The sequence below is a fragment of the Epargyreus clarus genome, unplaced genomic scaffold (genome assembly GCF_041222505.1).
Source record: "Epargyreus clarus isolate Ecla_fem2 unplaced genomic scaffold, WU_Ecla_fem_2.2 ptg000019l, whole genome shotgun sequence".
Taxonomy (NCBI): Eukaryota; Metazoa; Arthropoda; class Insecta; order Lepidoptera; family Hesperiidae; genus Epargyreus; species Epargyreus clarus.
In genome coordinates, this window is record NW_027332227.1 from 11,984,407 (window position 1) to 12,008,552 (window position 24,146).

General features: G+C 33.1%; 1 protein-coding gene and 1 long non-coding RNA gene across 2 annotated transcripts in view; one reads left to right on the top strand and one right to left on the bottom strand.

The window, feature by feature from the left end:
• Window positions 1–24,146, bottom strand: part of LOC140750240 (uncharacterized) — a 343,727-nt gene that overhangs the window by 43,353 nt on the left and 276,228 nt on the right. The gene's annotated exons all lie outside the window — the stretch shown is intronic.
• On the top strand, window positions 17,685–19,637 carry LOC140750322 (uncharacterized). Its single transcript, XR_012103192.1, has 2 exons — window positions 17,685–19,091; window positions 19,432–19,637. It is a non-coding gene; the product is annotated as an uncharacterized LOC140750322 (long non-coding RNA).

A 24,146-nucleotide genomic window follows, 5' to 3' on the forward strand; every position in this document is an offset into this window, starting at 1 on the left:
GTAGGATTGAACGTGTAAAAGAATGAGATGGAATACATTACACGGCGTATCTCATTCTCGGGGTCTCCTCTTTGCGCGATACTTCGTAGTCTCACTGTATAGTTCACTACCTCCAGTCTGAGAGTTGAATGTGTGCGTATGTTTGTACGTGTGTGTTGCGCGCCTGCGTATTACGAAGTTCTGCCACAACTTGTATACTGCTGCCGAGTACAGGGTATGCATGCTGTATAATAAATGCATATAGTAGCATCTATTGTAGACATCTATATATTATTATTATTTATATTATTTTGTAACATACTTTATGTAATACGCATTATTGAAGTAATATAAATAATCCGAATAATTACAGATATATGTTTGTTTCTCTTATCATTTTAGCAGATGCGTTCATTTACCCTTTTTTCTATTCGATAATCATAATTATCGTTCGTAAGGAGTAAACTCCAATCGTGCGTCGTAGCTGACACACACACACTTTTTTGAAAGTTTTTCTTTTTACTTTTAGTACTTATTGTTAAAGCGGCCACCATTATACATAATCCGTAAAAAATTTAAATTTCTATCTATTAAGGTTCCAGAAATAGAGCTCTATGTCAGACAGACAAACGGACAGCTTAGAAATAGGGTTCCGTTTTTACCCTTTGGGTATGGAACCCTAAAAAGTTATATAATATCAAAAACATTCCGAATTTCTGACAAATGTCATGAGAAAAAAACTAGATGTTACGGCTAATGTGCCTAAATCAGTTAAAAAGCAGATAGCTTGCCCACTACCTAAAGTACAAAACGAAGATTGTATCAATTTTCACCCCTTGACGTCGACCCGTGCATGCCATGATGCATCGTCGTGTCATGAATTTACGACAAACATTGTATATTTTCACGAAACAATATCGCTTTGCGGCACGATGTCGCTATGTGTCACGATACGTCGTCGTGTCGTAAAAAGGCATGTGTTTTAAGAACAAGTCTGAAAAGATGTTTCGAATTTTAACTACATAGTTAATCTGCATATTTTCTAGCTAATCTTAAGCCTAGTTAATGTGTATGCTAACGTATTCTACAATCTAACGGTAACATACACAAAATACAATAAGTGTCGTGAGGTTTAGCAACTGTCACCGCATTATAAAATAATAATAAGTTTGTTTCCAAGGAAACAAGTGTTTAGGCAAAGGAGATGTTTCATTTTCGGCCATCTCATGTACATTATAACTAAAAAACACGAATAATTTGTATAATTGAAGAAAAATACACATATATTTTGATAACCTAAAGTATTCGTGTTTAAAAATATTTAAAATAAGCAATCCTCATTGAAATATTAAATATGGCGGAATACTGTCAATGTAAAGTTTTCAAAACTGTCGATGTCGGGAACCTATGTGTACCCCACACATAGGTTACTATACTCTTTGGATGTCGGTAATTCTGTATTTCGCTGTTTTTGTCGTAAAGTTATTGTTACCTTAGTACTTTACAACCTGGCTTTTGTTTTGGGTATCCCATCATTATTTCTAAATTTAATTAATTATTTATAATAATAATAACAAAACCACCTTTTAAATAGTATCTGGTTTTATAGATGTAAATGACATGTCAAATTAAAAAAGAAGAAGTTGTCAATTTGATATGCGTAAAAGTGGATATATACATATTATAATAGTGGACTCCAATGTAAACGTTGAATAAATATGTAGGTACTGATGAGAAGATTCCATTTTAATCCTGAATATGTTTCTGCTCTGTGCTGCTTACGATTATGGAGTGATTCTACCTTACTTGTTTACCCAGATTATGTTTTATGGATTCTTGTGATTTTCGTGCGATCGCTGTGGATTGTGTTGACAAGGATTCAATATCATCAGGTAAAATATACATCAGTTGTTGTATTAATCGTGAAATAATCGTAAATAATTTTAAACTAGAGAAGCTAATCTTTTTAAATTTCTCTTTATTAGATAATTACATTAGCAAGACAAGGACATTCTTGGGATGACAAAATAATCAGTTATTATTGCAACTGCATCGCTGGGCAACGAACCGTACTCGTAGGTAGTTGCGCTCACATTATGCCCATTGTTTGATGTTTGGGCTGAGCTCGTCACAGGATGAAAATATTGATAAGGGAAGATATTTAAAATGAATAAATAATGTATCTAAGTGAAGAGTAAGTAAAATATGATCAAATGTGTACTTAAAGTTGTTTTATTTACACACTTAAATGTTTTAACTAAAATAAATTGGTATAAAAGTACATATTTTGGTATGTTTGTTTTAAGTCAAGATTTATGAAAGTAAATATAATTAATGTTTATCAAATATAGGCCTTGTTTCTCAATACACACAATATAATGTTTATATATCTACGCCCATTCGCGTAAAAAATATATTAAAAAGTATATAATGTATATAGTAAGTTAAAATAGAATGACAGATGACATTATTACGGTAATCACTACCGCCATGATGTTTTTCCACTGTTGTGTTGCAAGTTTACGTGTAAATTATTGTTTTTTAACAATTAAACGAACATGATTTGAAGAAAATTAACCCCCTTCTTTGCAAGTTTTCTTAATTTTTAATATAGTGTACAAAAGGTGGCCGGGAGCCCATACATTTTGAAACATCTCCTTTCGGCCTTATTGAGCATAAATAAATGTCTATGAAAATATTTTTTATATGTAAGCACATAAAAAATTACAATGTTCACAATAGTAAATCCCTAATAAGTTCTAAACGGATTACCCTAATTTACACAATTCCTTTTGCCCTATCCGTTTTAGACATAAACCTACCAAATGGCATTAAAGACAAACCAATATATATACGAACAGAAAATCATGTTTTCAACTTACGTAATATTAGGTACGTAACATTTCAACGCAATATTACAAAAATTTAGTTAAGTTCGTTTCAAATGATTCGAAATAGGAAACTGTTATATAAATCGAGCTTAGATATCCACTTTATAACATATTCTTGCCATTATCACCAAAAATATCAGCTCCTAGTGGCTTGATAATTGATAGCTATAAAAAAACGAAAATCCACAGTTTAACGTTGAATTTAAACAACCGTCCATTGCACAATTAGGGTATTTTTTTTTTGCTCCATTGCTTGTACAAAACAGTTACAAACGCGTGTCAGAAATGAACTGACAGTCGCGCACGTATGCGCTCGAGTCCCCCCGAGATAACGAGTCGGTAAGTGGTGTCTACGTGTGCGTTACTCCAGCCCACTTTGTATGAAGATTAACTTCTGTTAGTTTTTATTTTGTGTTAGTACCTACCCGGAAAAAACGTGGAAATTATTATAAGAAACCTTTCTAATATAAATAATTTTAAGTATGAATTTGTTAGCGGTGAGTAAACTTACTGAAAAAGGATTTACTGTTAATTTCTTGAAAAACGGTTGCACTATTAGTAACTCTATGGATATTATTATCGCAACTGGCCACAACGTAAATGGTATATATACAATTTGTCAAATCACCGATATGTAATTTGACAATGTCAAATAAATATTGGCATAGAAGACTAGCCCATATTAATCCGGAATATATGCGAATTTTAAAGAATATTATGACTGGTCTTGATAATGTGAACATTACCGACGGATATGACGACTAGTAAGAAACCATTTCCAAACCTCTGAACGCGAACGAACGATATACTGGAGATCGTACATACAGATTTATGTAGTCCCATGGAAGCTAGTTCACTCAACGGTTCAAGGTACATGTTATTATTTATCGACTATTATTCTCGAATGACACGATGAATGTTTATTTTCTAAAACATAAGAGTGAGTCTTTAAGAAATTTCCAAAATATAAAGTGTTGAAAAAGGAACTAGCAAGTCGAACAAATGTATGAGATCAGATGGTGGGACGATATTTTGTAATAGAGCTTTCAATATTTTCTTATCAACAAATGGAATTCTACATTAGAAGGCGATACTGTATACCCCTAAACAAATTGTTGTGGTTGAAACAGCTAACAGAACTATTATTGTATATGCGAGAAGTCTAAAACGAATGTTATCATTATTAAATAAATATTTCATTTCATTTCAGAAGTCAGAAGTCTATTATAAATTGAAACGAATTTGAGCAAGAGCAGTAAATACTGTGGTTTATATCAAAAACCGGAGTCCGACGAAGTCAGTGAAAGATTACCAATGATTTTTGTCGGATATTCAGAAGAAAGTAAGGGATGTCGATTATTTAATACGAAGACACGTTAAATCCCAATAAATAAATAAATAAATCACAATCAGTAGAGATGTTTTTAGAAGATGTTTTTCCTGAGGATAACGGGCATAATTTCAGTTCTCAAAATAGTAACTTTTTTAGATTTAATTTATTGTCATGTTCGAATGAAAGTGATGATGAATGGCAAGATTATTTACATAACTACAAAGACTACCTAAACAATTTAATTGCCTTTAAAGAATCTGTTGTTGAGATTCAACTAGTGGAAGGTACCGGAAAGGAAAAGAGTAGAAATATCTACAAAAAGGAATGAGATGCCATCAAAAACAATGCTTGTAAAAAGATCCAAGTCTCGCCATTCAATTCTTCTACCGTAAAAAGTCTTGAGATCTATGTAATACCAAGCCGGTAATGTATGCAGTCCCTACTTAAGGGACCTTCTGTCTTAAGGTATTATCTCACTATCTAACCTAACAACATCTCATGGGACCATACCAATTTTAAAAATATTTTATGTTCTAAATAAATTGACGTGGCAATCGTACTTGTGTGATGCGATATGATAAGATGAAAGCACAATGTGACTTGCAGTACGATTGCCACGTTAATTTATTTAGAACATAAAAGATTTTTAAAATTGGTATGGTCCCATGAGATGTTGTTAGGTTAGATAGTGAGATAATACCTTAAGACAGAAGGTCCCTTAAGTAGGGACTGCATACATTACCGGCTTGGTATTACATAGATCTCAAGACTTTTTACGGTAGAAGAATTGAATGGCGAGACTTGGATCTTTTTACAAGCATTGTTTTTGATGGCATAATACTATTTACGTTAATAGTTTCCTCCTTTTAACACTCAACTTTATTCATTATCATTGAAACAAAATAAAACAACAAGGATTAAAATCGTTATTCAGATTTACACATTTGCATAAACGCCATAATATATTTTATGGCACACAAATAAGTAAAAGTTAAGCGACGATTAATGATCTCCGTATAAATTTGCATCTAATTTAGCGTCAAATTTGTTGTTTTTTATAAGTACTCGACAATATTTTTCGTATTGGCTTTCGTTAAATATTTGCACATCTAAATTCGCTTTCTATTTGCTTCCGTTGCCTCTACACATGTCACTATTTAGCGCGATTTTAGAGAAACCGCAAACGAGAAATCATCGCAAGATTTAGTGCGCTTTCGTTCATCACGACACGATAACGACAAACGTTTAAGTTTGAACAAATTGATAACAAAGTAGTAATAATAGCCAATATACCCGTTTATTCCTACAATATAAAAAAATGTTTGTAATAACTTGGTAAGACTAATAACGTAGTCTTATGGTTAAAGAAACTGCGTTATCTCTTTGGACTACGGTTCAAACGTACTTGATTTATCAAATCCTTAAGAAACAACAAGTATTTTTACACTTTCTAATCATTTTATAACTTAGTGTTAAACATTTACGTTTTAAATTGCCCCGAACAGTGTTATGCTTTTAAAACTGTATAAAAGTAAGAAATTGATTTTTATTTAGTCGTTCTCTGTGGTTGTAAATATTAATTATTTACACGGCTACATTTTCAGCAATTTCCCGTCTAGACTAGAATTGTATGTAAATGGAACATGGAATAAACCAGCTCTTATAATATTGATATAAGAATGTTTTTTCCTTAACATAAAATCAACTTCAGACATTGTTTATAAAGATTAGATAAAACCTTTCTCTTCAGAAGCCGCATCTCGTTGCATTGATAGACGTTAGTAATATTAAGTGACAGTGCTTTAGTGCAAAATATGCAAAAAAAAATAAGCCTAGCAACAATGACATTTTATACTACATCTATGCCTAGCAGGTATAAACTCGTGGATCTGAGGTGCCAGTCCCAGGAACAAGCGTCCGATTAATGAAAGGAATATTTCAGACTTTTTAAAGGAATTAATTATAACTTGCTTAAATGGTGCAGAAAGACATCATGGTAAAAGCTCCAAGTCTGGAAGTTTTAAATAAAAGCTTCGCCAAGGTCTGTGAAGTTTTAAATTGAAAGATTAGAAAACTTTTCTTAGTTCTTTTTTAGCGTAACGATGTCTCATACTACTTACATGCTGAGGTAATACAATCGCGTGATAAAAACTAGTCAATAAAGTTTGTAAAAATATTCACCAATGTCATGATGTTTTATAATAAAACACTGACTATTACGTAGTAAAAGTTTCGACAAAACAAAGAACATCAGATCTTAGACTTTTTACTGTTGTTCTATTTTCTCTTTACGAGTGCCAGTATTATTTTTCAGCTAGTGTTAAAAATGAAAATATAAGTAGTAGTTTATTTTTATTAAGTAATGATTAAAATTTTAAAAATATTTGAAATAATAATTTTCATCGTCTAAAAAGACACTGATAGTATTGTCTGTGTGATGCTGTGATAGTGAGTTTATTAAAAAAGGCCTATTTTAAACGCAGTGCGCTCTGTCCCTAAGATATTTAGAACGCTGTATAAAGCAATCCGATTATACCAGTTAATCGTTTAATTAAAATAAAATGGTTTAATACCATGAGCTGACTTTGTGTTTCCACGCATTAAATCGAAAATAATTATCCTCAGGAATCTCATAATAATCGTAAAAACTACAATTCTTTGAATGGTTCTTCCAACGGGCTCTAAACATTATGGCGGCGATCGTTAGTCGAGAAATTTTGAGATTGGCTTGAATAGGTTCTTGGCGTACTGTTTGCGAGTAAATATAGTATCTTATATGAAACAGAAATATACTATTCATTATGTATGTCCTACGACTCTACCCCTTGCTACTATATAGAAAGGCGTAACATCAGCTGATGTTGTGAGGCAGAAGTAGCCATGATACTAGTGTTGAATTCCATCTACATTTAAAATGTGCGACATGCACTTTTTCATAATTGCTTTAAAAATGGTTTTGTTTAAGATATCGCATCTGGCTGTGGATATGGTGATGGCAACTGCAGTAAAGATAGTAGATGAGTTTGCTGAAAGACGTTGCTTCCAGTCTTTTGAATTTAATCTCGAAGTTGCCGAGACTACAGAAGACTTAAAAAACGTGAGTACAATATTACACCTACATTTCAAGAAAATAATATGTATTTTGATATTAAAAAAATGTCTATGAAATGACAAAACAAAAATTAAAATCGCTAATTTGATCTTTAATATTTATTTTATTCACATTTTGTAAGTCATCGCTTAATAGTTACTCGCTGACAGGAGTAGTTAAGGCGGCTCCTACAAAGGGCCTGAGAGGAAAAACTTGAAAGTTCATATGTGTCTTAGGTGACTTGTTTCTGCAGTAGGAGTGATGTGTTTAATGTTGCTTATAATTCTATACTTATAGCACCTATTAAGGGTATTTACAAACGTGGAATTACAAGTAATTAGTGCAACATATTGCACGTTTAAATATATTCTTTATCGCATTAAAGAAATACTTTACTTTTGTTTCTTTTTTTATAATATAGGAGTAGCAGACGAGCATGCAGTCCACCTGATGGTAAGTGGCTACTGCCGCCCATGGACATCAGTAATCAACCCCAGATACGATTAGATACTTCTACCTGAGGTCGGCCACAGATGCGCCGCTACCCCTGAGGACTAAGCTGGAACGCTTCGGAAAACTATGTCTTCCTTACCACACCCTTCAAAACGGAACACAGCAGCACCTAACACTGCTGTTATAAAGCAGAAATAGGTGTGGCGGTGGTGCCGCCGGAGTCAAACCACAAGGGGTTCTACCACCTTCGTAACTGTACTTTGACACTTAAATTAAATGACCATTACTAATGCAATCATTATTAATTATAACCATTATTTTTAACCGACATAGCTCTCAAAATTAGAATAAAGTGCCACTTTAAATCTATTATTCAAGACGCATTTTGCATATTTTTTACATTAATGTCTAAATAATATTGTGTGTTTTAAATTCATATGTATAGAAATGATTATGTCAGAATTATAAATAGTTACGTAATTTGCAAACTTAGGAAATAAGATTATTTTCGCTGGGTTTATCTTAAAATAATAATAGAGTATTTTAATGGATTGGAGATATAGGATATTTGTTTTGCTTTTTGAAAAATTTTACCGAATACTTTAAAGGAACATTTTATCGTTTATAGGTATATGAAGTTTTTGAAGCACAAGAAATTAAGTTAAGTTTACAGTTATTATAAAATATTGTTTTTTAATCCCTTGACATATAGCTAGTGAAATATGTGTAGAGTTATCATTAATCTACGAATGATATGATGCCGTATTTCATTTATTCTAAACAACATTTTTTATCGTTTATTACAACGTACTTATTCGTATCGCATATATTTTCATATACTAAAATTTAACCTGAAATGTATGAATGTTATATCAATTAACAATACATACTACGGAAGCTTATAAAATTATAGTCTCTGAACTGTTTTTTTTTTAATAAATCGAACTTAAAATTAAACTGTCCGAGACATTAAAGTTGAAAATCGTATCAACTTACGTATTCAAAACTTTTTCTTAAATTACTCGTAAATTGATGAGCCATAAATTATGCAAAATTACCCAGCTCACCCTTTACGGTAACCCTATATTTGGCGGTATCTTGATACAATATCGCTAACGTGATGATTGGCAACTAACCACAACTTAACTTTGTAAGGGTCAGTTCACACTGACACCCAATCCCGTCCGTTCACGCTTCGGTCACGCTCTAATAAGACTTGTGCCATCCACACATCTAGTAGAGAGCCTGTAGAACAAGTACTATTAATGACATACTAGTAAAAGGTATTAATATGTAGAGTAATTTCAATACACAATGCAACGTATTTTAATAGTATTGGAGTACCAGTTAAGGATGCAGTTCACCTCATGGTAAATGGTTAATGCTGCTCATGTACACATAGATAAGATTACATTCCTCCCTGAGGTCGGCCACTGACGCGTCGTTGCCCCTGAGGATTAAGCTGGAATGCCTCGAAAAATTACGTTTCCCTTACCCTTCTAACCAGAGCACCGTAGCGTTTAACACGGCTGTTATTAGCCAGAAACAAGTGTGGCGGTGGTGCCGCCGGAATCGATTATAACCTACTACCTTCAAAATGGCTGTATTTGTGTTACTTATAAAGAAACATTTGCATAACAAGCCCCGTATATTCATAAATTTAAAAGCTACACTACAGATTTTAGATTGATAGATCCGAAGCAACTTAATTTATTAACGTAAGTTAATTTTAAAAATATGGCATAATATACACATGAAACGCAGATGTGAATACCTTTCTTTTTTAGATATTGCAGTGGAAGCAGATTGGAATATTATCGGTAAGTGAATATTATTATTTATTGACTCTAAAATTAATTTACTGATCTAGGAATTGATAATATATTTTTTGTTTTTCGACAATTTCTCCGTCGTCTCCTGTTTAATCTTCTTCATTCTTCTTTTGGGAGTTTCTACTTTGGGATACCTATCTACCGACATTACTTTTGAAATCGCCCCGTAGTGACTTAGAAATGACACATTTTAACTTAAAAAATCGAAAAAACTATTACACACTGTGGAATGGCCTTAATTATTATGACCAAACCCTAAATCTTAACGTCGATCAAGCTTCATAATTTCGACCAACACGCGTCATCGCTGTTTGAAGTAGATTTTATTGAAACGTCAGGAACGGCTGACGTCAATATTAACGTTAAATATTAAGCTTTATTTAGGATACCGTAAGATACTTACTGACGTCACATACGGTACAAATGCGTAACACAAATTATTGCTTGCTATTTAAAATTTAAACTGTGTTTCACTAAACATATGGATTAAAGACTAAAGTCCTGAAGTCGTTATTTTATGACATAGTTTGGGTTGTAACATTAATCAAGTGAGAGGAACGCAATAAAATTACCTTAAATATTTGTTTGGGTTTACAGAAAACCGGCGTTGTTAACGTTATGTCATATAATTTCCTACCTTTTTAAATAATCTACCTACGTGTATTGCCATATTCGCATACCAAACCAGTCTATGTCTCTTCGCAGTGCAATGCCTCTACCTTCCTGTGAAAAATCCCTCCTTTTCGAAGGTTACCTAAGTTTATTTCGATCTAAAAGTATGACATGTCTATTCAAAATTTGAATAATTGTGTACAAGATTGAGCGATAATATTTTAGAATTTCACAGTACCAATTAAAACACAATCTACTTTACAAATATAAACAAAGTTTCAAAATAATTGATAGACGCATAAATATGCGATAAATATGAACGTTGATTAGAAATAAAAGCATTGCAATAAATTGACCTATTTACATTAATATTCTGTCATTACACAAGCTAGTGAAAGAACGAAGGAAACTCACGATAATGCCATTAATTGGCCCACACTGACATTTGCGGTCTCTTCTAGGTTGGCGTACGGCCATGTTAGGGTTTAACGACCGGCTACGTCGGTCAAAAGCGATTTAATTGAAACGCCATAAACGGGCCTGCACCTGCGTTGAGCTAAGAGCACGCGATCTACAGAGCCGTCATAGAAACTATAGAATTATGCATCGTTAGCGACTCTTGTGACAAGAATAGCAACAATTTATGGATGTAATAGAAGGTAGCTTAGGGATTCAGTCCGAAAGATGCAATAACAACGCACATATTTTACGTGGTAAGGGATGCTTACTAAAAGAAAGTACGTAATGTAAAGTAAGTAATGCCTTGGTAGGGAATCACCATGCAGTTCCAATGCAATTTGGAGAAATGTTTTTAGTCGATAAATATTATCTATCTATGTGAATACTAATACATCCGAATAGATAGATAAATAAACAATAAACCAATCACACCTTTAAATTTGCAAAGACACAATATAAAGTAAGTTATTTATGGAACAATAAATGAACGTCATTTAAAATTCTGCATTTACGTATCCTTAAGCTTACGTTTATCTTATCCTTAAAGTTATCCTTATCGTATCCGTTTATTTTTAAGTATACAGAGCTTTAAGAAAATGAAAAAGTGACTAGTTTCAATTAGTTATGTATGAAAATATTGCATCTTCATAAAAATATTTTCTAAAATGCCAAATGGTATTGTATCCCAGGCGAAATCGTATTGTAACTGCTTCATATAACAATAAACATTTCTGACGTGATAATGTTTCCTCCATAGTTAATTCAATGTACGGTCTTGAAGATGAAGGTACTTACGTCAACGTAGATGTTATAGGACTTCTGTACAGATACATATTCACAAAAGGCAAAAGAGAGTGGGATGCGCGTACGCATTTCCAGTACTGCGTAATTCGATGACATTAATCTTGTAGTAATATCGGTGAAAGAGAATAGTTACAAGGCGTTCGAAACTTTGATGTCGAATTTACGACCATTTGTAAATTGCATCTTGCCATACCTTATTTTATTGCATCAAGTCACTGATCAAGCTTTTTTGAGAAAGCTTATTTTATTGCCTCACTATTGAAGGTTTTTTTTTAAATCAGGTTATAGGAAGCAGTGATTGCCTAGTCTAGTGATAATATGTATTGTAGGCTTTTTACTTTCAGGAACATAAACATGCATCCGTGGTATTCCTTTTTTCTCAAAGTGTCGATGGTTTTGAGTCTCAGTTAGGTAGTTTTGATTTTCAGAATTTACTTTCTAATTAAACATAGAATATGATTTTAGATTATTCTACGTGCATAGTGCACTAGCATCGACAGAATAATATACAAAATATCTCATAAATATACGAAAAAAAAAACCAAATACGGATACTTAACAGCGATCTATATCCATCATGAATTATATAAATATCTTCGTCTGGGATGGAACCCGGAAGTCTGTCGATTTTAACCGCAGATCACATAGATTTTATTTATCCACAATATTCTTCCTAGACTTTCACACGCTTTTCTCATACAAACATTCTCACGCGTAAGCCATAGTTGGAAACACGAGTAAAGTCCAACATAACGCATAACGCATCAAAAGCATATGCATGACGTCATTACGCGTTACATCAGCGTCCACATCTCGTACGGTCATAGTGTTTGTCAATTGTGTCATGTCAAGTTTGGAATTGTATAATTGGTTCCACTAAAAAGTGGAAAGCAAAATGACGACTTTTTTGTTTTTTGCTGACATAATATTATAGACAATGTGAGAGTTATATAATTTTAAAATTTAAGTTACTTATAAAATTTATTGAAACTATATTTTATTGATTTTCATGGATTGATTTTGAATTTATTAAGTCGCGCGCTCATTAGCGAACCTAACTGTAAGCTTTGTTGTTACTGTAAAAAAAACAGTGTGTACTGTATAAACCTTGAATTCTTTTCTTGCATTACTTTTAGCAAACGAGCATGTAGTCCACATGTTGGTGAGTGGCTACTGACACCCATGGACATCTGTTATCAACTCCAGATAAGATTAGATTATACCCGAGGTCGGCCACAGATGCTCCGCTACCCTTAAGGACTAAGCTGGAACGCCTCGGCAAAGTATGTCACCCTTACTTCAAACCAGAACACAGCAGCGTTTAACAAAGCTGTTATAAGTCAGAAATAGGTTTGGCAGTGGTGCCGCCGGAGTCGAACAGAAAGGGTTCTACCGCCTTTAAAAACCTTTTTGCTCGTGCAAAATTGGCAATATCATTTACCTACATCGTTTCGAAGATATGATTTTATCCCTATAAGTGGATGAATCATCGCATACTTTGTACTTCACGTTGCGATTTTAGTTTTTGAATTAAACGTGACCTTCTTAGACGCGCGTATTTCTATATACAAGTATTGCTAACAATTATTCTAAACCCAGATGTGCAGATTACCTAATCGTTGTATAAAATAACAGTGCCTTATTTTCCCACACATTACTTGAAAGAGGTGTTTGAAATGTCAATGTTTGTATTTAAGATGAGTGGGTGAGACGGTATAGTATTAGATATTTATGTTATAATGAGTATTATACGAAGGAATATTAGAATTCCTTTAATCTTCTCACGGTATACGTATTGGTTTGGATAATAATTGGAAATTATACCTTTGTTCATTAACGACTAATATTTAACCGGTTGTTAAGTAAGTTCCATTTTATATTGAACTATTTGTGGTTCGACTCCGGCGCCACCGCCACACGTATTTTTGCCTAATAACAGCTGTGTGGTTTGAAGGGCGTGGTAAGGGAGATATACTTTTTCGAGGCGTTCCAGCCTAATTCTCAGGGGTAGTAGTAATATCTAATCCTACCTGGGGTTGATTGCATATGCCCATGGGCGGCAGTAGCCATGCCACATGCCATCAGTTGGATTATATTTTAAAAAAATCTACTATATCTCCGCCACGATGCGAAGAGAATTCATGTAAACAAACCGATTTTAGGGTCATCAAAAATCTGGCACTTTAAAAATTACAAATTTCCGTGTTTTCGTGTTTAATTCTACAGATAACCTCACAATTAAATTATATCCATTATCTGGAGGCACGGCAGTGCCTCCGCCAAGTCGAGCCAAAAGAAGCGGCACGGCCGTACCATACTTTTCCCGAAGCAATTCGGCCCATTTTTGACCCCCTGTAACTTCGTTGCATATGAAGCTAGAAGCCTGAATTTTCAGGAGCCAAGCAAGCATTGTATAGACACGGTACATTTCAAATTTCATGCAATTTGAACCAGTAGTTTAAGAATTACAAGTAGTTAAAGTTCGTAATTTTGTCACTCACTCACTGACTGACTGACCGATCATCAAAAGTTTAAGGCACTTCCAGCAGACATAGAACGTTGAAATTGAGGGTACAATTAGTGTTTAGTATATAACTCATGGAAAAACTAAAATATTTTGCAATTTCTGTCCAGTTATCTAGATACACCAACTACATTAAATAACTTTGTATCCTATATAAGTTATATAGGATTACAAAGTTACATTTGCAGTTAATGAATCTGTGTTTCTGTCCGCGAAATGTACGAGTAGTAGGGGAGCCCATGATGTTAAATGGGTAGAAACTCGAGCGTCAATAGGACGTATACGATTGTGTAGATTACACGTTAGAGTGAAGAGAAGGTTGTGTGATATTTTTCGATTCACCGTGGAAATAGCTTCTAGATGATTCGAAAAATGTAAAAAGCAGAGTCAGACATACTCAAGGCGCGGAAGGTTAGTGATAGAGTATATATCTCTGATGCCGGAAATATGTTTATCTGCTGGTTTGCATAGGGGGACAGCCATACGAGAGGTAAAAATGGAAAAAAAGTAACCAGCACATTAGATTTTCAAAGGGGATATGAAGTTACCCCAGATGAGTCCCCCATTCGAAAGACTGACGATTCGATTCGAAAGACTGTCAGTGACTCTTCGAAAATGCAAAAAAAAACGTTATCTTGACACACTCGAGGGCGTAAGATTATTATACAGGAAATTCCAGCTGATGTTTTATGTTGCAGCTGACGATTTAGTGGAGGGGTTTTTTATATTGACGATTTGAAAAAAAAAAACAGAATGAGAATATATAAAGAATAATGTATTTTCCATAAAATTTGCCTTTTCCTTTAGTTTGTTGTACACCATTACTTTCCAGGGATCCATGCTAATAAATGGCGCTATCAGATAGTGCATATTTTCTAGCATTATTTCCTTTGTATTAAAAAAAATACCGCACTCGAGTATGTCCAGGTATAGATTTTTTGCAACCTTATTACTCCCTAACGCCGCCCTCAAACCATCAGATTATAAATTTATTGTTTTCAGCATGTAATTAAGCTACTATAGATAATACGATTTTTTATTAATAGTCTGATGGACTTCCCTGGTTGAACCCCCCAAATGGATAGTTTAAGATACTCTATAGGATGTAAGGTATCTCCCATATCTTAATCTGCCGCGTTCGAGTCACTCTCGAAATCCCGTCTTGGGCTCCCCTACTATTATAGGCGACGTCAATTGTTTTTATTCTCGAGATAAAAGACGTTTTCAATTCCAACTTCAATTTAAATTCAATTCAAATAATGGGTGAAGTGCGAATCGAACTCGTACGTACACTGAGGGTTCCGTACCACAAAAATATTTGTTTATTTTATTTTTATTTTTACTAATTGATGTTATAGCAGCCATATAATGCATTGTGAACATTTCAAATGAAAAACGCTAAAAAATAGCAGGTCCTTATATGTTTGTCTCTGTAGTTCCTGGACTAAAAAAGGGTTACGATATCCCGTGCCTGTCGTAAGAAGCGACTACAAGGGGGCTTCCGAAGTTGGGAGTGGCAACAGGGAGCTCGAACCGTCCAATAAGTGTCCCCGGGAAGGACGGCGGTATGTGTAGTCGCATACCGTCGTGAACACCGGATAGTTTAGGAGGAGCGAAAACTGTTCTCCCAGGGCAGAGCTCGATCGAGGCATCGCGCTTAAAGGACTTCTGTTACGTTCAGTCGGAGATCCCGGAGTTCTCCAACAAACGTTGAGGACGGCCACCGGAGGATTTTAGTGCGGCTAAAGTCCCACATAACCCGGCGTCACTCCCACGTCGTCGAGTACCTTTTCAAGATTTCCTCCTTATAAAGAAAAAGAAGGTCCTTGTATGGCAACTCTCCTTTATTTGAAAGTTTTTCTTTTTACTTTTAGTACATATTGTTAAAGCGGCCACCATTATACATATTCCGTAAAAAAAATAAATTTCTATGTATTAAGGTTCCAGAAATAGAGCTCTATGTCAGACAAACGAACGGACAGCTTAGAAATAGGGTTCCGTTTTAAACTTTAGGTATGGAACCCTAAAAAGTTATATAATATCAAAAACATTCCGAATTTCTGACAAATGTCATGAGAAAAAAACTAGATGTTACGGCTAATGTGCCTAAATCAGTTAAAACGCAGATTAGCTTGTCCATTACCTAAAGTACAAAACGAGATTGTATCAATTTTCACCCCTTGACGTCGACCCGTGCATGCCATGATGCGTCGTCGTGTCATGAATTTACGACAAACATTGTATATTTTCACGAAACAATATCGCTTTGCGGCACGATGTCGCTATGTGTCACGATACGTCGTCGTGTCGTAAAAAGGCATGTGTTTTAGCCCTAAGAACAAGTCTGAAAAGATGTTTCGAATTTTAACTACATAGTTAATCTGCATATTTTCTAGCTAATCTTAAGTCTAGTTAATGTGTATGCTAACGTATTCTACAATCTAACGGTAACATACACAATATACAATAACTGTCGTGAGGTTTAGCAACTGTCACCGCATTATAAAATAATAATAAGTTTGTTTCCAAGGAAACAAGTGTTTAGGCAAAGGAGATGTTTCATTTTCGGCCATCTTATGTACATTATAACTAAAAAACACGAATAATTTGCATAATTGAAGAAAAATACACATATATTTTGATAACCTAAAGTATTCGTGTTTAAAAATATTTAAAATAAGCAATCCTCATTGAAATATTAAATATGGCGGAATACTGTCAATGTCAAGTTTTCAAAACTGTCGATGTCGGGAACCTATGTGTACCCCACACATAGGTTACTATACTCTTTGGATGTCGGTAATTCTGTATTTCGCTGTTTTTGTCGTAAAGTTATTGTTACCTTAGTACTTTACAACCTGGCTTTTGTTTTGGGTATCCCCTCATTATTTCTGAACTTAATTAATTATTTATAATAATAATAACAAAACCACCTTTTAAATAGTATCTGGTTTTATAGATGTAAGTGACATGTCAAATTAAAAAAGAAGAAGTTGTCAATTTGATATGCGTAAAAGTGGATATATACATATTATAATAGTGGACTCCAATGTAAACGTTGAATAAATATGTAGGTACTGATGAGAAGATTCCATTTTAATCCTGAATATGTTTCTGCTCTGTGCTGCTTACGATTATTGTGATTCTACCTTACTTGTTTACCCAGCTTATGTTTTATGGACTCTTGTGATTTTCGTGCGATCGCTGTGGATTGTGTTGACAAGGATTCAATATCATCAGGTAAAATATACATCAGTTGTTGTATTAATCGTGAAATAATCGTAAATAATTTTAAACTACAGAAGCTAATCTTTTTACATTTCTCTTTTTTAGATAATTACATTAGCAAGACATGGACATTCTTGGGATGACAAAATAATCAGTTATTATTGCAACTGCATCGCTGGGCAACGAACCGTACTCGTAGGTAGTTGCGCTCACATTATGCCCATTGTTTGATGTTTGGGCTGAGCTCGTCACAGGATGAAAATATTGATAAGGGAAGATATTTAAAATGAATAAATAATGTATTTAAGTGAAGAGTAAGTAAAATATGATCAAATGTGTACTTAAAGTTGTTTTTTTACACACTTAAATGTTTTAACTAAAATAAATTGGTATAGAAGTACATATTTTGGTATGTTTGTTTTAAGTCAAGATTTATGAAAGTAAATATAATTAATGTTTATCAAATATATGCCTTGTTTCTCAATTCACACAATACAATGTTTATATATCTACGCCCATTCGCGTAAAAAAATATATTAAAAAGTATATAATGTATATAGTAAGTTAAAATAGAATGACAGATGACATTATTACGGTAATCACTACCGCCATGATGTTTTTCCACTGTTGTGTTGCAAGTTTAAGTGTAAATCATTGTTTTTTAACAATTAAACGAACATGATTTGAAGAAAATTAACCCCCTTCTTTGCAAGTTTTCTTAATTTTTAATATAGTCTACAAAAGGTGGCCGGGAGCCCATACATTTTGAAACATCTCCTTTCGGCCTTATTGAGCATAAATAAATGTCTATGAAAATATTTTTTATATGTAAGCACATAAAAAATTATAATGTTCACAATAGAAAATCCCTAATAACTTCTAAACGGATTACCCTAATTACACAATTCCTTTTGCCCTATCCGTTTTAGACATAAACCTACCAAATGGCATTAAAGACAAACCAATATATATACGAACAAAAAATCATGTTTTCAACTTACGTAATATTAGGTACGTAACATTTCAACGCAATATTACAAAAATTTAGTTAAGTTCGTTTCAAATGATTCGAAATAGGAAACTGTTATATAAATCGAGCTTAGATATCCACTTTATAACATATTCTTGCCATGATCACCAAAAATATCAGCTCCTAGTGGCTTGATAATTGATAGCTATAAAAAAACGAAAATCCACAGTTTAACGTTGAATTTAAACAACCGTCCATTGCACAATTAGGGTATTTTATTTTGCTCCATTGCTTGTACAAAACAGTTACAAACGCGTGTCAGAAATGAACTGACAGTCGCGCACGTATGCGCTCGAGTCCCCCCGAGATAACGAGTCGGTAAGTGGTGTCTACGTGTGCGTTACTTCAGCCCACTTTGTATGAAGATTTACTTCTGTTAGTTTTTATTTTGTGTTAGTACCTACCCGGAAAATACGTGGAAATTATTATAAGAAACCTTTTTAATATAAATAATTTTAAGTATGAATTTGTTAGCGGTGAGTAAACTTACTGAAAAAGGATTTACTGTTAATTTTGAAAAACGGTTGCACTATTAGTAACTCTATGGATATTATCATCGCAACTGGCCACAACGTAAATGGTATATATAAATTTAAACAATTTGTCAAATCACCGATATGTAATTTGACAATGTCAAATAAATATTGGCATAGAAGACTAGCCCATATTAATCCGGAATATATGCGAATTTTAAAGAATATTATGACTGGTCTTGATAATGTGAACATTACCGACGGATATGACGACTAGTAAGAAACCATTTCCAAACCTCTGAACGCGAACGAACGATATACTGGAGATCGTACATACAGATTTATGTAGTCCCATGGAAGCTAGTTCACTCAACGGTTCAAGGTACATGTTATTATTTATCGACTATTATTCTCGAATGACACGATGAATGTTTATTTTCTAAAACATAAGAGTGAGTCTTTAAGAAATTTAAAAAATATAAAGTGTTGAAAAAGGAACTAGCAAGTCGAACAAATGTATGAGATCAGATGGTGGGACGACATTTTGTAATAGAGCTTTCAATATTTTCTTATCAACAAATGGAATTCTACATTAGAAGGCGATACTGTATACCCCTAAACAAATTGTTGTGGTTGAAACAGCTAACAGAACTATTATTGTATATGCGACAAGTCTAAAACTGATGTTATCATTATTAAATAAATATTTCATTTCATTTCAGAAGTCAGAAGTCTATTATAAATTGAAACTAATTTGAGCAAGAGCAGTAAATACTGTGGTTTATATCAAAAACCGGAGTCCGACGAAGTCAGTGAAAGATTACCAATGATTTTTGTCGGATATTCAGAAGAAAGTAAGGGATGTCGATTATTTAATACGAAGACACGTTAAATCCCAATAAATAAATAAATAAATAAATCACAATCAGTAGAGATGTTTTAGAATGTTTTTCCTGAGGATAACGGGCATAATTTCAGTTGTCAAAATAGTAACTTTTTTAGATTTAATTTATTGTCATGTTCGAATGAAAGTGATGATGAATGGCAAGATTATTTACATAACTACAAAGACTACCTAAACAATTTAATTGCCTTTAAAAAATCTGTTGTTGAGATTCAACTAGTGGAAGGTACCGGAAAGGAAAAGAGTAGAAATATCTACAAAAAGGAATGAGATGCCATCAAAAACAATGCTTGTAAAAAAATCCAAGTCTCGCCATTCAATTCTTCTACCGTAAAAAGTCTTGAGATCTATGTAATACCAAGCCGGTAATGTATGCAGTCCCTACTTAAGAGACCTTCTGTCTTAAGGTATTATCTCACTATCTAACCTAACAACATCTTATGGGACCATACCAATTTTAAAAATATTTTATGTTCTAAATAAATTGACGTGGCAATCGTACTTGTGTGATGCGATATGATAAGATGAAAACACAATGTGACTTGCAGTACGATTGCCACGTTAATTTATTTAGAACATAAAATATTTTTAAAATTGGTATGGTCCCATGAGATGTTGTTAGGTTAGATAGTGAGATAATACCTTAAGACAGAAGGTCTCTTAAGTAGGGACTGCATACATTACCGGCTTGGTATTACATAGATCTCAAGACTTTTTACGGTAGAAGAATTGAATGGCGAGACTTGGATTTTTTTACAAGCATTGTTTTTGATGGCATTTCTATATCTCATTACATGCGATGCACTTTCACAACTTTAATATTATTGCGTTTAGACAAAGCAAAATAAAATATCCAGATAAGTTAATTAGTGATAACCCTAGAAATAGCCCATGTCATAGAAATGCCAGGTTGTAAGAACATTTGGTTTCATTTTGATTTGATGTTTTTAAATACAATTTCAATCAATTTATTATAATTTTCACCAATCCACAACGCAGCAGAGTGCTTTGTTGGATGGATATGAGTATCTACCAATTCACAGTTCGTTGTAAGGTGAGATATTCAATAATATTATAAAAATAGAATTTTACAATTCATTATAAGTACAAGAAGTATGAATTATTCACAACATTGAATTCAAAGCAGACATTTTGTGCCGAATAGAACAAGCAATATTGATAGAAAACAATTTAAATTTTACAATATTATTTCTAAATAAATTGCACTGACGAAAAAAGGTTTTTGTTATATGCCCCTTATCGGTTGCTAAGCAACGATTGTTGGTAAACATTCTTCTTCCAATTTGGCTTAGGTTATAGTGTTTATTTATTGATTCTTAAGAAAATAATTACATGTCTATTTCATAAAAGGGAATTACAATGCTAAGTATCCAAGGATGGCATTAAATGTGTAGATTTATATTTGCTTGTAGTATTAACATTTAACTTTTGTGTCAATCGGCTCATATCTTCGATACTCATTACCTACATTACTAAAGTACCTAATAATATTGTAATTGATTTGATGGGTTTAAAACAAAGTTATACGCGTTCTGGTGTAGTACTCAGGAATAACAGTGTAAAGCTTTTGGCGAATTCAGCTAGAACTACAATCCTGATTGTAATGAACATGATCACCATGGATGGCAATTATTACCTACAATTAGATCGAATTTGTGCTTGTTTTCTATAGTACAACGCCATAAAAAATCGCATAAAAAATTTAGGACGTTCTCCCTTCAAAAACAGCGTTTAAAACGTTTGTAATAAGACAATAGCTCTGAAAGTAGTGCCGTTGCACCTGTATAGTTTTTACCCAACTGCTGAAGATTATCTTAAGTCTTAAAAAATATTAATTAAAAAAATCATACCAAAATACTGCCTTAAGATGGCTTTGGAAACTATAATGACATCCACAAGTTTCTCTACATTGACTACTACGTGAATCATCGTCAAACTCTACCAGCTCTACCACATGTAGAGTATGAATTATGTTACGGTTAAAAAACGATGCAGTTGCGCTATATCTCATACTGGTGTAGAGTCGAGTGAGCAATTCTTGTTTACGATGCCAACGCATACATTTTGTAACATGGATCGTTTTGTGCGCCGCAAAAAGCAACATTTACCTCGATATATATACTGGAAGCCATTATTTTGTGTTTTCTTTGGACAGTCTTGATTACAAGTCGTTTTATTTATTTATTTAATTTTCTTCAAACACCATAAACACACTTAGTGTGGCGCGTGATGGCATTCTCCGCTTTACCGGGTGATGGCGAAAACATGTGTTAGACTTTTAAAAGAAAACAGTAACCAGCGTACAATAGAAGTGAAATCAATGAATATATACAAACATACTCTTAATTTCCTTATCATTTCATTTGATCAATGTCTATCCTATACCAATCCTAGAACCAATAATAAGAAAGATAGCTTTGTATTACCAATTACAAATATTAACAATAACCATAACGTCAACGTGAAAAGTGGATTCATATTACTTATTTTAAGTAACTTTCATTTTTTATCTTTACGTTGAGATAGTGAAACGTCAAAAATATCGTACCTACCAAATATAGACAGATATTTTTCATACAACAAATCCCATTAAAAACTTGCAAGGACACTTAATTTTGTAAAATTATAAATTGCGATTTAACATTATTATAAATTACATTAATTTATGATAAATCAGATATAAAACCGATATTATTCAGTGAAGTAAGTTAATGAAAATAAAAAGAAACTAAATTTGTCAAAAGTAAATATAGACCAAACTTTTGAAAGCATTTATACATTTTAATTGTCCTAACTTTTCATCGAAGCTGTGGTTCATTTATTAAGGGACATGTCGTATATTAAGTACGCATGCGCACAAATGAAGTTTTGCTCATAAACTGCACGCGATAAACATAGACCAAGTCAATAAACAGACTCCTATGCAAGACACTGGCAATATATTCTGAAACACTCTCGGAGTGCTAAGATATATGAGTTTTTCATTAAGGTGCAAACAACACTCTCTCTATCTATATTATTTCTATAAATTTGTAGCTATTACTATACCCATCCATATAGATCTATATAGGTTTCTATTGTCACAAACATCAAAGGCGAGTAGGTAGGTATAATCGGATAACGTAAGATTTACCAAACCATTTCACAATTTATGTTGAAGTGTAAAATAATGAAAATTTACATATTATTGTTACCACTTCTCAGTTATTATCGAATCAGGACTCGTTGTTTTTTTATTATTCAAATCATACATAAACCATACTCAACAATTTACTTTAATTATTAAAGTTTTTATCTTAAATAAGTATTGATATCTCACCGCCTTGTAATTAAAGGAGGTCATTAAAAGGATTAAACGGCTAACAATTTTGTCAGACATTTAATGGCTATCATGGTGCAATTTACGAGGAACAGTGCCAACATGCGCAGTTAAGACACGGAATCGAAGGAAAACAGCGGAGAAATATCGATTCATTCGTAAATGATCTAAAACTACATTTTTTAAATATTTTTCAAACACGAAAATAGATGACAGTTACAATTTCAATTGTCGAAACTGGTTACATTTTGTTAGGAGTGAGTAATCTTTACTAATCTATGGTTTTTATAAACAAATTGTTCTATAGTTTAATTTGGTACAGAAATGTATCTTTAAGTATACACATATTTCTATGTAAACATAATGAACTCGTTTTTATATAGGTTATTGATCAAACATAAGTTATAAACTCTTAGAATAGCTTTTTATTATGAATAATTATCGTTATCGACACCAATTAATATTTCAATGGACTATCAACTCTATGATAAACTGCATAGCGTTATTTCTCTGAATATTAGGTATGCAATCAACTGTTAACGAGATTCTGCAAGCGAGCTGAGATATTTCACGCACATTATATTTAATGTCAATTTTAATGTAAATAAAGCGAATAAAATATAAGTAATAAAATAAAATAAAAAGTTTGTTCGCTCTACTAATGTTATCAAAACTATCGAAATGTATTTAAAATATTAACATGCATATGAAGACACGATTTTATTTCGCAAAAAATCTTTCAACACATTTTAATTTTCAAAACGTGTAAAATTTGTGTCGCGGAATATGTTTATAAAGTGACGCATTTGAAAGTAATAAACATGAACTTTTACATCAAATAGCATTGGTTTGTTTTCAACGTCAGTTGTATCGTATATCGCGTATCCGGTTTTGGTCTGAAAAGGCAGCTTTAATAATAATCAATCAGTAGGCAATCACAGCCATATGCAGTCTTCCTATATTGCACAAGGAAGCGGTTCGCTTTAACATTTATAAAAAGTGTTGCGAACCGCTTATTATCTTTGTTCGTAGCATTCTAAAGGTGGTAAACCCTTCGTGGTTCAACTGTGTCGCACTACCGCCATATCTATTTGTGTCTGAAAACGGCAGTGTAGTGCTGCTGGGGTTTTACCCGAATGTGGAGAGTAATATTTATCGAGATGTATGTATTTACGTACTTACATATGTATGCA